We start from the raw sequence: 17,562 nt of genomic DNA on the forward strand, positions 1-17,562 counted from the left end.
ATTCTAGGAATGTATGATGGTTCTTATATGTAAGTGTCTGTGTGTTTGTGGTTTGTGTGTGTATACCTCTGAGGTGCAAGGAATGAAAAATGGCTGCCGTGTGTCCTCTGAAGAATGAGCATCTGACAGAACTTAGATTGTCCAACAAAATTGTTTTTCTGTACTAGTATTTGTACACAACATGACATTAATGTATCCTTGTCCTTGGGGTGTTTACTGTTTCTGCAACGCCTGAAGCTTTTTTACACAAATAAAATAAGAGATCTGTCATCTGTGGTGAGCAGGACGATGCCACAGCTGTGCATTTAGCTTTTCCTGCAAATAAAAACAAAGATAAATGCAAGGTCTGGGCCTAAATCTTGCTGATGTTTAAGTGGAACAAACTAACTGCAGTCTAGCTTCAGAGCTGCCTGCAGACGTCAGTGCAGAAAAAAAAGCACAACAGACCTTTCCCGCTTTAGTCCACTGAACCCTATCTAACTAGAACTCAACCTAAATCTTTTAAGTGAACTCAGTGTTTTCAGACTGGGAGTCAGAATCCCCCCAGAGCTGCTGAGCTCCCCTAGCTATTGTTGTCTGTCTTTGATGGTATACCACCACACAAGCTGATGGATGACAGAGAAAGGATAGAAGTTCTCGCTCTATTCATCAAAACCAGACACCCTCCTGGTGGCTGGTGGCCTCTGTGACAAACGAGTGCCAGTCACTATAGGAGGCTGACTAGGGTAGGAGCTTTGTAGGAAAGTCCTATTTTTTTAATAAGACAAAGATTTTCTTTTTTCTGTTCAAATGTTTTTTTAGACTGCCTTTTCTATTAATAAAATCCTTTGTTTCTTTCTATTTTTTTCTAAAGACGATGATGAATTGAATTCCTTTCTGCACTTTGATCTGAGTTCTGTAAGAATCTAAATACTTGCTTGAAAGCACAAAGAGAGAATGGTTTCAGACAGATGCGCCTGAAGAGGCTACGGAGACTTGTGTCAACGTGAACCATGTTTAGTTTGGGAGGGTTTTGAGGGGGGCAGCAGGAGGAGAAAGATTCTGTGTGAGTGCTTGCATTTTCTGAAGGCTTGACTGCATACTGTCAGATGTCTCTTGGAATGAAAGAAGATCATCCCGATCCATGAAGATAAAAACCAAATGAACTATAAAGATATGAAAATACATCAAAACACTTTAACCCTTCAACGCCAGAGCTTTAGGTCCAGTGTTGATATTCTTTGGAGTGCCTCAAACCAAACAGGGAAGTTGGAGGCTAACTCCACCCACAGCCGAAATTTGAAAATCCAGTTAGGGGGGAGGGGCTTGAGGGCAGGACTGTTATCATAGCACACAGACGATTTTTGACTATATTTTCAAGAACTGAACAATTTTATTTTAATTCCTCAAAAATTTGAAAATGACCAACGGACAGCATTTTTAAAGCCCCATTTATAGAAGTCAACATCCAAAAAAATTTAGATTTAGGGTTTGGTTACCCTTTAACCCTTGACGCAATTATTGTGATCTCTGGTGGATTTTGAAAAAAAGCCTTGTATGAAGTGATTTTTGTGCCACCATATATGCCAGCAAAAGTCAGTTTTGAGATATTTAATATTGCTTTTATCTGTCATGTTTCATTAAAACCTTAGTTACAACTGCCCTTAAGGGTGGATAAGGGGCAAAAAATGGGCAAACTTGTACAGGGCACACAGGTGGTCCGCATAAAAAAAAACCAGTAGAGCGCTTGATGAGCCCGTTGGCTGGAAACGTTCATGCATATTTTTTCTATGGGCATGCTGCGGGCAACAGGTCATAGCAAACATTTGAACTACAGGGGTAACATTGAAGTAGGTGAGACATAGGGATGTTGGACGGATTTTTCTTTTTTTCAACCTCCCCTTGCATGGAGCCTGGCTTTTAGAAATGAGGAAATTAGACTTTCAGAGTGTAGTTTGTGAGGGAGTCCTACAGGCATCGACATTGCACTTGCACACCCCGAGTGTGCAGCATTTGTGCACAGTCCACATGGAGCCAGTGCAAAATAAGGGCATCTTACGACAACCTCTCATTTTAAGTCTAAACCGCTTTGTCCCTTTCAGGGTCACATCTTCCAGACCATAGTAGGTTGAACTTTCTCTTAAGCTTAAAAGTGCTTCAATTCTTTGTGCCAAAATGCTCAGTAAGGCTTGAAAGACATTTCTAGTCCTGTATTTCAAAAAGATGTCAGTTCAGCACGGTCAAATCTCAAAGTCGTTATATTTGAGATTATTTAGATTTGAACAAAAAGTGTTTCAGATAAAGTGATGTCTGTGGAATGGTGTTATTAGACAACGGACAGCCACGGTGGAGTAGTAGAGCAGTCGACCTCTGATTGGAAAATTGCAGGTTCGGTTCCCGTCTTGCCTGTCCATGTGTTGTTGTGTCCTTGAGCAGGACACTAAACTCCACGTTGCTCCTGGTGGTTATAGGCTGAAGCTGGTGTTGTCAGGCAGTGGAGCCGGCATCAGTGTGTGAATGTGTGTTGTAAAGCGCTATAGACCAGCGGCTCCCAAGTCAATATTTTGTGGCCCCGGTCTTAATTTGAGGGTTCAATGTCTACTAGGCAATATCTTCTGCACGTCGACACTTCTTTAATAATAGTTTTGTATTTGCTTTGTGATGTTTCAGCTTGCTTTATGTTTAAAACTTAACATTTGCTATTTTCGTTGGATTTAGTCATCAGAAAAGTCTTTAGCAACAGTTGCTAGCATCATTAGCTCCTGTCGTTTCACAGGACACACAGAAGATATTGCTTTGTAGCACATAGACATGTTCAATAAACTTGTTAAGATGAAATGGACCAAAGATATGGACAGTCGACATAAAAACATATTTTCGGAACCCCATGCAGCCCAGCCTCAGCCAGACTCTGCCTTTCATTTGCCCCAAGGTCAATTGAGTTTGAGAACCCTGGTATTGACCATTTACCAAGTGACACACGGTGGGCTCTCAGGTAAATGGTACCTCCTGGATCGTGTTAAATTAGTGCTGTAGGAGCCTATGTTCTTCCCTCCATCACTATTATCTTAACACTAAAGTATATTTCTGTTGAACTAAGTTGAAATAAAGTTATACAAAGGGGCTTTAATGGGAACTGCTCAGCATGAAGCAGATTTTGTGTTTAAAACCCGAGCAAGGACATGAGCAAGGACACACACACGTACATGCTTTATATTAGCTTAATTGTGGAGTCACTTTGGCTCCAACTTTGATTTTGCAGCAGAAACCATCCAAGCACAAAGTGCAAAGCAATTCATAAAACTCTTCCCAGGATAATTGTCCTGACCTAAAGCTACACGCAGTCTCACTGTGCTTCAAAAGAATTCATTTTTCTTTACTGCAGTATTTTATGAAGACCAATTTGCCAATCTTGTTGGCTTGATGTCGGCACGTATTATTGATTTGCGCGGAGTGCTTAGAGTGGTAAATAATCACAGAGGATATATTGCTTTCCATGCAAGTTGAGCTTTGTTTACAGAAGCCGAGCTGTTTAATTGCACTTTGTGGTTGGCGCTCCAAGCAGCTTCATATGGGAATTTATTGAATTTCAGAAATGTGATCAGGCCAAATAAAATTCATAACTTGCCCTTCTGTGGTTTAAAGGACTCGTAAAGGAACTGCATAAATGTTTATGCTTTTCATCATATTTAAATGCAGACTCTTTATGAGTTTCTTTTTAAGACCAATAAACAAGGAAACATTAAATTACTGTAATATCGTCATTTATTCATGCATTACATTTTTTCTTTTGCTTAAAGTGTGTCGTAAATTAAACTAAACAGATGTCTTATTTTCTTTAAAGTCCCACTCCGATCATCTTTTCATACTGTAAAACTTTTTCCAGTGAAATTTTAATTAGGATTTTGACAATAGTAGACAAAATAAAAAATAAAAAACATGTGTGTGTTTTTTTAGGGCATGTTCAGATAAATTCTCTACAAACATAACATGTTGGCTGAAAGCGATGAGAAAACCAGATGTTTTTGAAAAACAAATTCATAATTTGTCTAACTTTAACCTTTTTATCTGTTTTTCCCTAATTCTTTTCATGCTTTAATATAATTTAAACATTAATTTGACCAAAAATTAGGCACAAAAAGAACTAATCTTTATACTCCAAGGAATCAAACACTTTTTTTTGTTAAATTACAAGTACAAATATTGTATAGTGTTAGATACCTAAATGATTCAACTGCTTGTCTGCTGATAAACGTCTCTACTTTGGGCTGCTGGCACACAAATGTAGTAAATACAGCCCATATACCACAGTTGCCCCTCTGAGATCAGATAAAGAGTAAAGCTTCAGACCTCAGTGCCCCCAATTCAATGTTATTCTCTCCCACTGTGGCAGTTTTTCTGTGCTAACACTGTGAAGAATTCTAGGTCTGGTACCCTTGCTACTGTGTGGCCCATCACTCACTTCAGGATGCCTCTTTTTTTTTTGCCTTAAGCAAGTGTCACGCATGAGTGTACACAGGCTCAGTGAAGCTCCAGTCTCACTTTCACATGTCACCTCCCAACTGTAGGATCTAGTTTTTTTGTTTTTTTGCACAATTTAAGCTTCAGAGAGTTTTCCTCCATGTTTGCTTTACAGATTTCTAAGTTTTTGTGTCTCTCCACATGAATGTAATCGAGACACACTTTTAAAGTTAAAAAAAAAACAGCCATCTTCACAGATCTGGATGAATTCACTCCATGAAGTGCAGAGATGGCAGATGGTTGCGTTCTGCAGGATAATCAGAAGTGAAATCTCTGCTGCCATTAATCTGTTCTGTCAAAATATGCAAATGAGAGGATTTATCTCCTCTGCCATCGACCCTTTCCAAATAGATGGTGTACCTCTGGAACACATGAAAGGAACTCCGCTTTCTGGTCAGCAATTACAGCTCACCTCTACCTCTGCAGTTTGTAATGCGATCTGCCGGGTCGGCAAATCTAGCCCTTCGTTAAAGTGACTCCAAAAAAAAATAAAAAATACGTGCAATTAGACTTGGATTTTCCTAATGGTGAAAAAAACCTAACCTGAATTAAAGACAGCAGTTGTGCCTCCTCTTGGACTGAGCTGGCATATGGCAGCATGGCAGCAATTAAGCTGAAGGAAGAAAGACGCTGAGGCAGTCATTTCCGATTCAAGCTTTCCAGGAAAAATATGGTCCACGAGCCCAAATGATGGTCTGCTGCTTTAATTACTGAAAGCTCAATTTAAAAGCCTCACACACTGATGCTTTGTTTTGCTATAAATCAAGCTGTTTGCTGAGGATTGAAAAATTATCTGATCAGAAAAAAACTTTTTGCACTTTGCATTTCATTTACATTTTTTTGCTGACTGTGAAACACGAGTTCTGTCAAATTCTGTTTAAAGGTCTATCGTCTATTATATTTTGATGTTTAGTCAAAGTCTTCTCAGTGGCATTTTAATATTTTAACTGTGATTAATCCCTGTTTTTTTAGGAAAAATTAATAATATGTATATATATATATATATATATATATATATATATATATATATATATATATATATATATAGTTATGTTTAAAAGTTACATTTTACAGTTTTAAAAATTTAGTTTTAGAGTGTTCAGTAAATGTTTTTCCTGTTCGGCCCGCCACCTAAGGTGTGTTTTCGATTTTGGACCCTTCTGCGATTAAGTTTTACACTCAATAAAATTGAAAATTTCTTTTATTTTATGATCACAATGTTGCTTGTACCCACAAATTATTTAGTGCTTTTCTTTTGGTAAATTAAGAAATACTTGTTTTTAAAGGGAACAATCAATATTGTCTGATTTCCACAACAAATTATTGTACAGAATAAAAAAATAATAATAACAAAGTGACTAATAAGATTCTAAAAATATGATTGAGGAAATAAAGTGTTGTTTCTTTTGAATATTGCTAAATGGAACCTGAACTGTGCTTGAGCAAATATATTCTATATATATATATATATATATATATATATATATATTCAAATATAAGAGGAAGAAAACTAACTCTTTCTAGAAAATTTCTGTATGATGAAGCAGCATGACACCATGAATATCGTCTTGTTGACATTTTAAATTGGTACAAGTATCACCAAATGAAATATTGCGATACATCGCTGAATCGATTCTCTCTTACACCCCTAAAGTGACCCCGATTTTTGAGTCAGTATTAGTATAATTACTGACAAAGATTAAGAAATCATCAAAACGAGCTTCATTAGGCATAATAGCATTTCAGCCAAAAGAAGTGCTGTTTTGGAAAAATTGACAAAAGCAATAAAACTGTTTGAAATATGTATTTTGATCCTGTTTGCCACCCTTCCAAAGTCTTCTGTCCCCCCATCTAACCTCACTTCTGATGTGAAGCCATTTTTTGTTTTGGAAAAAACGCACTCTCTGAGATCTTCTGTTGGGGGACAAAAGCGGCTTCAACTCCCAGCATTCTTTGCAGAAACTGACAGCAGTACCAGGGTTGTTGTGACTGAGCAGGAAGCGTCTTTGTAATAGGAACACAGAGGTCAAACTCCTCTGACTGAATGTGAAAGAGCGTGGACGGCAGTGTTTTGTCAGGCCTGCGGATGGCGAACAGGAGACGAAGTGGCATCGTTTGCTTCCACTCGGATCACATCCGTCAGTACGTTCCTGTGTGTTTGGAACACTGCGCTCCAGCAGGAAACGGCGGCTCACTCAGCCTCCTGCCGCAAGCGACAGACAAATAACCGGACAAATAAACAACATCAAAAGGAGTACAAACGTTGTCACGCCTGAGCATGCCTCCCAGCTACCTTTTAATCTGTGCTGAGTCATGATGCAGCGCACACCTTCCTAAAAAGGTGCAGGATCTTTATGAGTGTCTTTATGAAAAATGTAAAGGACAGGTATTTAGGCTGAAATTTATCCCTCCTTACATGTTCAAGTTCAGAACCATGTGACAGTGTTCTTACAGTGATAATACTGTGATTAGGATGTTAGTAAAAGAGGAATATCACTGGGAAATGACATCAGAGGGATTTTATGGTCCTCCTAAAACCCCCATGAGCACATCCATGTTCAAGCCCTCAGCGCAGAGATACAAGACCAACATGAGAACAGATTAGAGGTCAGCTCTGCTGTTAAAACACTCACTGCAGGGCAGCACAGTCACGCCCTTCACGTGTCAAAGTCAAGGCCCAGGGGCCGGATCTGGCCCCCTGAGTAATTATATCCGGCCCTCCAAATCATTTTATTTTATTTGATTGTTTTTAATGGCTTAATGTTATCTTGTGTTTATTTTTAACTCGTATATAATGACAAAATATATATTTTATGGACTAAAATAAAATATTGAAAATATTAGTATTATATTATAAGTTATTTAAGGTTTAAGTTGATTTATTCTGGATTAATATTCCTGCCTTTTTAAATATTCATAATTATGCTAAAAAGTTACAGTTTTAAAGTTTGAAAATTGGCATTCTGCTAGCTTTTTGGACTATTTTGGCATTTACCAAAATGTTTTAGGCTATTTTGGAGTTTAGCTAATATTTAAGCTACATGCTAGCTGTTTTGGCTAATTTAGGCTTTTTTTTAAAGCTTTTTTAGGCTGTTTTTGAATTAGGCTAATATTTACACGCTAGCTAATTCGGCTAATTTAGGCTTTTTCTCTTTTTTTTTTAGAATATTTTGAAGTTCAGCTATTTTTTTCAGCTACATGCTAGCTGTTTTGGCTAACCTAAGTTTTTTTCAAGTTTTTAGGCTAATTTGGCATTTAGGTAATATTCATGATGCTAGCACTACTATTAGCATTTATAGCATTCACACCAGAATTATTGCAGGTAATGCTATATATCTAGTTCATAATTATGTTAAAATAAAAAAAAAATAGTTTTAGAGGGTTGAATAAATGTTAATCCTGTTCGGCCCACAACCTAAGGTATGTTTTGGATTTTGGCCCCCTGTGCGATTGAGTTTGACACTCATGTTTTAGAGGCAGCCTTTTGAGTCTGCTTAATTATTTCCCCACTTACCTGACAATTAAACTAATGAGATTGTTTGTTTTAAATAGTCATGTGGTGTGACAGCTGGACTGGAAAAAAAAATCAAAACTGTAAACTATGAGATGTTGCATCTACATGCAGAAAAGTATGACCACATTAAAACATTTCTAACTGCACCAACGTTCTTAGCAGAGCTAATAATAAATGGAAGGCCTTCATCTTATAAATGTGTGTAAAATCTCAACGGTGTAACAGAAAATGTTTTCTCACCTGCCTCAAATTCCAGGGTGCTAAAACTCTCCACGGATATCACTTCCTGCAGAGTAAAACCACTTGCAGAAAAAGCAACCTAAAACTTACAGAAGCACCAACATGGAAAGTGCATTCAAGAACACAGTAAAGGCACAAACATTGAGCACTAATCCCACGGTGTTCACACTGGACAAGCAGGGAGGGGCTTCTTCTTCTTTGGGCCAATCTCAATTTTTCCCCTTTTCCCTTCCTCAATGCTTAGCCCTCCAAACGGAGAGTCACGGAAAAATAGTGTCTCAAAATTCAGACGTCACTTCCCCTTAATGACGTCATCAATAGTCGCTGGTCAGCGAGCGTTAGCGCGGAGCTTCCAGCGCTCAAATATACATAATTAAAGTCGTTTTATAACTTTAAAAAGGTCATAGTAAAGCAAAAAGTAGCTGTTTATTGAAATCTTAACATCTGTAATTAGCGCACCTACATGATAAAAAGCGCCTCTCCTCCACAGCACAGCGTGATGCAGTTTACGCTGATGACGGAGGGCTCTATATTCTTCCGGTTCAAGGGTGGGATCTTAAAAAAAATATTTCGAACACCACTTCCATTACTAATGCCCCTACAAATGAGGGGCAAATTTTTCTCCTGTTTACAGCGCATGTCTCCCACGTACACACTGAAAAAGAGTGAAATATTGTACCAATTAACAAAAGCTCTGTAATTTGTTTCATTGAATATCATTAGTCTTTATCAAATTAAAATTTTGAGTTGATGGTTTGCGCAGCTTAAAAATTTAGCTTGATAAAAACTAATATTTTTAATGAGCTTTTATTATGTTTCACTCTTTACAGTGCAGTTGGAAAAGGTTTGGTGTAAGTATTGTGAGTTTTGCTCCAGGCTTTTTATTTCACAGCTTTATTTAAATATATATGAAAGACTTGGTGACATATAAATCCAGCCGAGCACAAAACACAGTTAACCATTTCTCCTCCACGATTGTCTAACAGTTCTGTGAATGAAAAGGGACGCCATCCTTACATCACTACCAAATCCAAGTCCCTGATTGGTCGAACTGGTTTAACTCTCAATGTTCATTGGCTGCATATTTTTTAAATAGAGCCCAAATGTAGTCTGAAAAATGTGCTTAGCTAGACGTGAACACAAGTTTTCAACGCAGAAGCCCGAAATGTGCATTTACAGATATTAATATAGACTTTTCATTGAAGGCGGTTCCTTGAGAGAGAAGTTAATGTACCGTGACGGTGAAAAAGATGTCCAAATATTAACAAGAATTTTTGAATTTTGGTTGTATCAACTTGAAAGACACTCTTTTATAAATGTTCCAGTTCTATAATAATGATGTTCCAGCTTAAACTCTCTTATGGAGAACTGAGAGTCTGAAACTGAAAAAGCTATTACATGAGGGATCAAACAGTTGCTCTGCATCAACACTTTTACAGTTCCTCTTTCTTTAATGGGCGGACTGTGCAGAGTAAATCTTATTATTTCATCAGGTTTCCACTTAAAAGCAAGCTGATTTCAATGGATCTTTAAACAATTGGCCAATTAAAAAAAATCATTTTGTAAATGTTTCTTTTGTGTTTCGTCCAACAATTTTGTGTACATTTTCTATATATTTTTACCTCCCACAATGGTTTCTTTAGACAGATATGCCTCTGTATTATTCAAAACAAAGAAGACTTTTTAGACTTCTCGATTTTTTTTATTACCTTAACGCTCTTTTGTATAATCATTTTTTTCTGTGTCAGAACAAACGAGTTTGTAACGAGTTGACCTGACAGCGCTCTGCAGGATCCTCCACAGGTTACAAGCCAAGTGATTTCATTATGGCTCCACTCCTGCATTTTTGTAAACATTCATCTCAGGTTTAACCTGTATCAGAGATATTTGCGAAAAACAACTCCAAGGTGCAGTGAAAGGTCAAAATAAGCCAGACAAAGTGATAAATATTTCAGCCGGCCGCTGCTGTTCTGCAGCCTCTGCTGAAGCTGGGATCCCAGCAGCTTTGAGCATTCAGCGCATGTCGGCGGGCGGCTGAACTCGGAGCCTGCAGCGTGTCATCACCTTCAAAATCTCTTAAAGTGGGAGTTGATGCCCATTTAAACTCCTGCTGTACTCCTGACCAGACGTGGTGGGTAAACCTGCCAAAAGCATATGGCGGCAGTTTGACACCTTTTCATGACAAACACAAGAAACGCTTCCTTTAAGACTCAAAAAGACCAAAAAGAAACAATGTTTTTGTAGTTTTGACCTGTTCTTGTGGCATTTCTTAAGGAAAATTTAAGCTGAAAATTGCATTTCTGAGTATAAAAAGATGCAAAGGAGCAAAAATATACCGTTTGAAAAAGAGATTATTTGCCAAAATATGCCTCCTTTCTTTCAGCACGGAGGAGGGGAATGGGGGCGGGGTTGCTCCGTACCAACAGTCCCGCCCACAACTCGTGAATTTCTAACAAACTCATGGCTCTCTGCAGAAACTATCCTAGAAAACGACACAGTTTTTAAAAATTCTGGCTAAGGATTATTAAAAAATCACTAGGAATTATTTTACAATAGATCAAAAGGTTATGGGAGTGGGTTTTTAAATAACTTTATGGGATCGTTTGTGCTCTGGATCAAGCCAGAAATGACCCTGAGAGGCTGACCAACAGTTAAAATAAAAGGTGTCACGTTTATGGTTGTGGTTACCTCGCTATGGAGTGAAAGGGCTGCTATTAAAATTATGATTCCCAAAATATCAGCACTAATCTGCCATTGCATTACTTCCAAGAGAAAAGGGGTACATGCCGGTTGTCAGAAGAAATGCCCGTTTATTTTAAGGAGTTAATCTTCCTCAGAGATCAAATGAGCGTTTTTAAAGCAGTACAGAGCTCCAACAGGACACAACCTGGAGCTTTTTGATATTTAAAACCAGAAGAAGAGAGATTCTGGCTGATTCACCCCGCGTCACCTTCAGGCTGCCTGTGTTATTTTGGTAGAGCTCAGCAGCTCCGGCTCAGGCTACAAATTCTTCACAGGGATCAGTGTATTCCTGAAATGGTTTAGGTCATGGTGTGCATGTGTGTGTGTGTGTGTGTGTGTGTGGCACAAGGGCAAGGAGGTAATCTTCCAGGGGGGATTGCTTGTACGTCCACAACCTTCTCATGCCCTCTAGCTGTGAACTTTCACCTGATAGAAGTCAGCAGGTTGAGGTTTAGAACATATTTTCTCAGTAAGGTTTAAGGTTATGACACAGGTAGATTGGATTTTAGTTTACTTATCAAATATTGAACAAACATTTGAATTTTATTGAATTTTCAAAGATAGATAAATAGTATTTGCTGAGAGTCATTATTCTTTGAAGTGTACGCTGGTCCTGAAGTCCAAATCACACCAACAAATCACTTGAGGTAAAAACATTTAAAGAATGTCATCAAATGTCATCATCCAATCAGCATGTCCCATAGTACCTACATTTTTTTAGGTTCTTCTTAGGTTTAATTTTTTTAACATTTCATTTGTTTCTTCTGTAAAATACTTTTGCTTTCCAAAATGTTAGTTTTTCTTTTCAACTAAAAAATTGAAAATTCTTGGAAAATTAGCTGGTATATTATTGGTAAATTATTATATATAGTTTTCATCTGCTTCTTAATTAAATTATTCCAAAGAGTTTGTAAAGCTATAGTTAAATATGTAATTTTATTTAAACATATTCTGAAAAAGAGGAAAATTAGATTTTAATTGGACCAACACATCATTGGAAGTTAAAATGAAGAGAAGAGTAATGAGTAAAAACGTACTAAAAACATACTCATCTAAAATTAAATAAACATTTATTAATAATGTTGAGCTATGTCATTATAGTAGGTTGTGTATGTAGTAGTGGGGAAGGATTACATTTAACTTATTTTGAATATTTATATATGCTAATACTAGCATGTATATCTATAAATGTAAAAGGTTTGTGAAATGTCTGATCATGAGGATGAATAGCTACAACTTCTCAGTTGATACAAAGGTGGATCCATAAAAATAAAATAAAATAAATAAATAATAAATTACTGGAATAATACATAACTATTAACTATAAATTTAGTTAAATTGAAATCAATGTGGGCTGCACGGTGGCGCAGTGGTTAGCGCTCTTGCCTCACAGCGAGAAGGCCCCGGTTCGAATCCCGGCTGGGACCTTTCTGTGTGGAGTTTGCATGTTCTCCCCGTGCATGCGTGGGTTTTCACCGGGGACTCCGGCTTCCTCCCACCGTCCAAAAACATGCTTCATAGGTTCATTGGTGACTCTAAATTGCCCCTAGGTGTGAATGTGAGAGTGAATGTGTGTGTGATTGAGGCCCTGAGACAGACTGGAGACCTGTCCAGGGTGTACCCCGCCTTCGCCCTTCAGTAGCCGGGATAGGCTCCGGCACCCCGCGACCCCGAAAGGGAAGAAGTGGTCAGGAAAATGAATGAATGAATGAATGAAATCAATGTATTTCAGTGGTGACATCACTGTAATGCCAAATAATTTATGGAAGTATAATTACTCGTGTTTTTTTACAAAATAAGGTGTGAATTTCGTTACTTCTAAATAACTTCAGTTTTAAACATCTAAGGTAAGATCTGACAACTTTTACAAAAAAGGAAATAAATCCTAGAATGTTTCACTTGTGTGCCTACTCATTTATTTTCTGTTTTTTTTTAACACTTTTAGAGGCAAATATGCAAAAAATATGTTCTTTTACAGTAAACAAATGCATTTTTTGTATTTTTACTAATATGTTGATTGCATTAGTCTTAATTTTACTTTAAAAAACAAAATAGAAGGTTGTATCTAATATTCAAGACAACATATTCAGTTTCCTATGATACTAGTTCTTTCTAATCCTTAAATCCATTGTGTTCCAGAAGGACTTTCAATTTATTAAAGTCATTTTAATAGTTGTAGCTGTTGTCATCCACAGTAAACAATGGTAAATAAACGCCTTTTTGGCTTCAACCTGTCTTTTTTTTTTCATTCAAACACCATCAGTCACAGTCGCCCAGGGTTGCCATGGCAACCGGTGGTCAGGCTGAGCTGAGCTGAGCGCGGGGCAGTTTTTGGCCTGCGGAAACAGGAGGACAAACAGAGACAGCTCTCCAAAGCTGCAGCGAGGAGACACAGAGCGGCTCTGATGCCAGCCTGTGCACTGTCACCAGTATGCAAATGCTGGTGTGAGGCGTCTGCTCTTCCCATCACTCACAACAGCCACCGCTTCATTGTGGCAGTGCGCACGCACTATGCAATTAGATTGTGTACCTCTCAGAAAGTATGAGGGTGTCAGGAGATTATCGCGGCAAAATCTTTCAAATAAATCACCTTGCAGATAATTATATCACATCGTTGCCATTAGGCCTCTGACATTTCCTTTATTCTTTAATGCGAGTGTAATGAACTGCTAACATAAAAATTCTGCACGCTCCCAGGCAGCTGATAATCAGCTAAATGAGTAATTATGATCTAAATAGCTGACTGGGAGCTCAGAGGACTCCAGAGTGACCTGCGCTTGATGATTGTTCATGTAAAAGGACATCCTGTGCTCCAAAGCGTGCAGTGATGGACCCCGTGGAGCTGTGAGGATGCTGCCTGCTCACCTCCACGGGGTCCATCACTGCGAAGCCTCCCCACTGCCTTTTGGAAAAACTCGAGCACTACAGCGCCTCCAATTACTGGATCTTTCCATCAGAACAGGTGTCAGAGGCATGTGACGCCTTTCAGAGTTAGGGACAGTCGGAGAAAGACAGGAAGTGGCAGCACACTGGGAGGGGAAAACAGGCAGCGAACGATAGGCAGACGGACGGACAGAATGACAGGATGTGTTGACAAGCCCGCGTTAACCCTCCATGTCGAACTGTGCCAAGACGGATGTTGAACTCAGACCTGCATGTGCATTATTAATATTGACCACTTACAGGAGAATAAAGGAGCGTTTACTCACCAACTGACATTCTTGAATTAGTTATAGACCCATACTCTAAAGGCACGCGAGTCCTCTTTCATGGGAAACCAAACGATTTTCCCTGAAATGACAGGTGTCTTCTCAATAAAGAGACCACCCACTGAGTTATTATCTTGAGCATTGTCTGATGCACCTTCAGCATTCAGCTTCAACCTTTGAATCCTTTTAGGATTTTAGTATTGCATGTTCCGCACTACAAAAGCCTTAATATTTTATCAAAAAATGACAGCTTGCTTTATAATTTAGAGTTCCTTGCCTATGGATTTATTCTGCTGCAAATAAGATAAGCTATTGCCGTAAATACGCTAACGTAGCTAGTTTTTTTAAGCATTGTTTTATAAGTGTTGTAATTGAATATGATAATGCAGCTAACGTACAGCAATGTCGGACTGTATGTTTTTTTTTCCGTGTTGCAAACAAGGTTGGGAGTATATTGAATATGCTAACGTGGCTAACGTGTAGCAACATCGGAGTATTTTCTTTTTTTACATGTTGCCAACTAGGTTGAGAGTTATTGTGTAGTCAAAGTTTGTATTAGCATTACCAGTCTGTTTGTTTATGTGTTGTAATCAAGGTTGGGAGTATATTGAATATGCTAATGTGGCTAACGTGTAGCAATGTTGGAGTGTTTTTTTTTTTTATATGTTGCAAACAAGGTTGGGAGTTAGCGTAGATACAGCTCGTTTTAGCTGTATCCCTCTGTTTTTTTACATGTGACAAACAAGGTTGGGGATATATTGAATATGGTAGTGCAGCTAACATGTAGCCATACCGGTGTGTTTTCTTTTTTTACTTGTTACCAACAAGGTTGAGAGTTAGCATTGTCACAGCTTGTTTTAACGGTATCAGTCTGTTTTTTTTTTTTTACGTGTTGCAAACGAGCTTGGGAGTATATTGAATACACTAATGTGGCTAACAGGTAGAACTCTTTTTTTTACGTGTTGCAAACAAGACTGGAAGTTACAGGTTTTTGCAAGAGGTGATAATGTAGCTAACGTGTAGTGTGCTGCAAACTTAAAGTTCTATATATAATATATGACAAATATAAAAAAATGGAGCATTTCTTTGAAGGTGAGCCTTATAAACTGGAATCTTAATGCTTTGGTGAAATAATCCTAATCCTTATCAACATCAGACACACTACTCCGTGTCACCAGTACTCAGTTTAGAGTAACTGATATGAACAACTTTAACGTTCTTAAGTTTCTAATATTTTACTTACAAGTATTTTAATTTTGTTGTCTGACTTGTGTTCTGTTTAATATGTTTACATTTGGAACTTAAGTCTGTAATAAATTCTATTCTATGAATATTTCAGCTACATATAAGGTAAGGTGTTCTTGTTAATAAGCTAACATGGCTAACTCGTAGCATTGTCAGATTTAGTTTTTTGTTTCTTATGTGTTGCTAACAAAGTTGGGATTTAACATAGTCCCATTATGTTTGTCTCAGGTGTCAGTCTGTGTTTCTAATGTGTTGCAAACAAGGTTTGAAGTTACAGGTAGGCTATTGTAAGTATGCTGATGTAGCTAACACTTCTAATTAGGCTAACGTAGGCTATAGCATGCTACAAACAAGACCTAGAATTACTGTTAACGCAGTAAATAAATGATTATTTCTGACCAATTTTACCTTAAAGTTTGCTGAGGCTTATAATTAATATAAGTTCAGAAATAGACCATTCATGGATTTATAACTTGGTGCGCCCTATGATGCAGAATTTTTTGAAGTGTTCCTTTCTAAGTATTGTAATCTGCTGGAGGCAGATATATCTGCAGCTTCTCTCCAGCCAACTCCATTAAACAGATGGATTAATAAGGGGATAAATAAATAAATAAATATCAGAGTTCCGGGCTTACATAGATCCCAGTCGTCAATAGGAGGAGTGTGCTTTTCATGTTGATTGCTTCTTATTGGATTTCTTCCTATAACCCAGTATCCATGTGAGAAATTATCTGTTTGGGAGGATCAATAACACCAGTGCTGGCAAAAACAACATGTGTGAAAAAAAGAAGGTAGCTTCACTCACTTCTATTCTCTTGAGTTGTATTAACAGGTTTGAGATCAATCAATATCAGCGCGGCCTTGCCTGCTTTCTCTCCTCCCCGCCCTCTATCTTTAGACATAGCCTGATCCATCCATCACTGTCGGATGTGCGCGCTGATGTGGTCAGGGTGGTCAGCCCACAGCCGGCAGCGCAGCGTGAGCTGGCCTGAAAATGTGCGAATGTGTTCATGCACCCACACACATCTGCTTGAGTGATTACGCGTTTGGAGTCTGGACACAGGGTGGGACATGACAGAACAGCAGCTGAACAGTTTTAGCTGCCTGCTGCCGTCTCAAGTTTCTGCTTAGGGAACATCAGGTCACAGTAAAGCTTGTGGAAGAGATAAACACTTTAATGTCACATTAAATTTGCCACAGATAGGATCTAAATTTTTTAGATTTCTTCTTAAGTTAGCTTCACATCTCAACAGTATAAAAGGAATGGATACTTTTGCTTTGCGCCTTATTTTTTCCCTTTTTGTTGAAATAGAAAACAGTTCTTTTTAGGAAAAATAATCTACCTTTCACAAAAGAGCAGTAAAACAAGCTGCAAGACAACTTTAGATTAAAGGACAATGAGTTTTTGTTGCTTTGAGTCTACAGCTGGAAAGGAGCAAGGTTCCTTCCCCACTCAATGTACACTGCACTGTGTTCGCAATTTTTTAGTGCTGTTCAAATCTACAATTCAAAAATTGAGTGCCTTTGCAAAAACTAGCCCGCATTGATGCTCACTCCTTTAGTAAATATAGACCACAATGCATAGCGGTTGAACAATTTTTGCAAAAAAAAATGTGTTTCAATCTAACTTTTTAAATAAATCATCCACATTTTCATCATCAGAACACAGTGGAGCCACAAATAGACATCGTGAAATGTTTGTATTTATTCAGTTTTCACTTTGTGAAATTGGTGACATCATTAAAAAAAATAAATAAATTAAGTGGTGAACGTGGTGCATGAATTGCTTTTAAAATCCAGGGCACTAGATAGTCCAGCACTATAATTTTTTTAGTATTTAGGAATTGGGGAATTTAGATATCCCACGATTTGGGATGTACAGTGGAAAAATATTGGTCAGATTGGTGAGTGGCTACATATCTCAAAGTTACTATCAGCTTTTGATTTTAGCTCATTGGAAATCCTTTAGCCTCCAAAATTAATCCCATTTAGAAAACAAAATAAATGAAACAATTAACTATGAATCTTTCTTGTTTTTATTTTTCCGTGACCTTGAAGTTGCTAACAAATGGTTGACCCAGATTTAGACAGAAAACAGTCAAATCTTCATCA

Source organism: Oryzias melastigma, linkage group LG13 (genome assembly GCF_002922805.2).
Source record: "Oryzias melastigma strain HK-1 linkage group LG13, ASM292280v2, whole genome shotgun sequence".
In the NCBI taxonomy this organism is placed as follows: domain Eukaryota; kingdom Metazoa; phylum Chordata; class Actinopteri; order Beloniformes; family Adrianichthyidae; genus Oryzias; species Oryzias melastigma.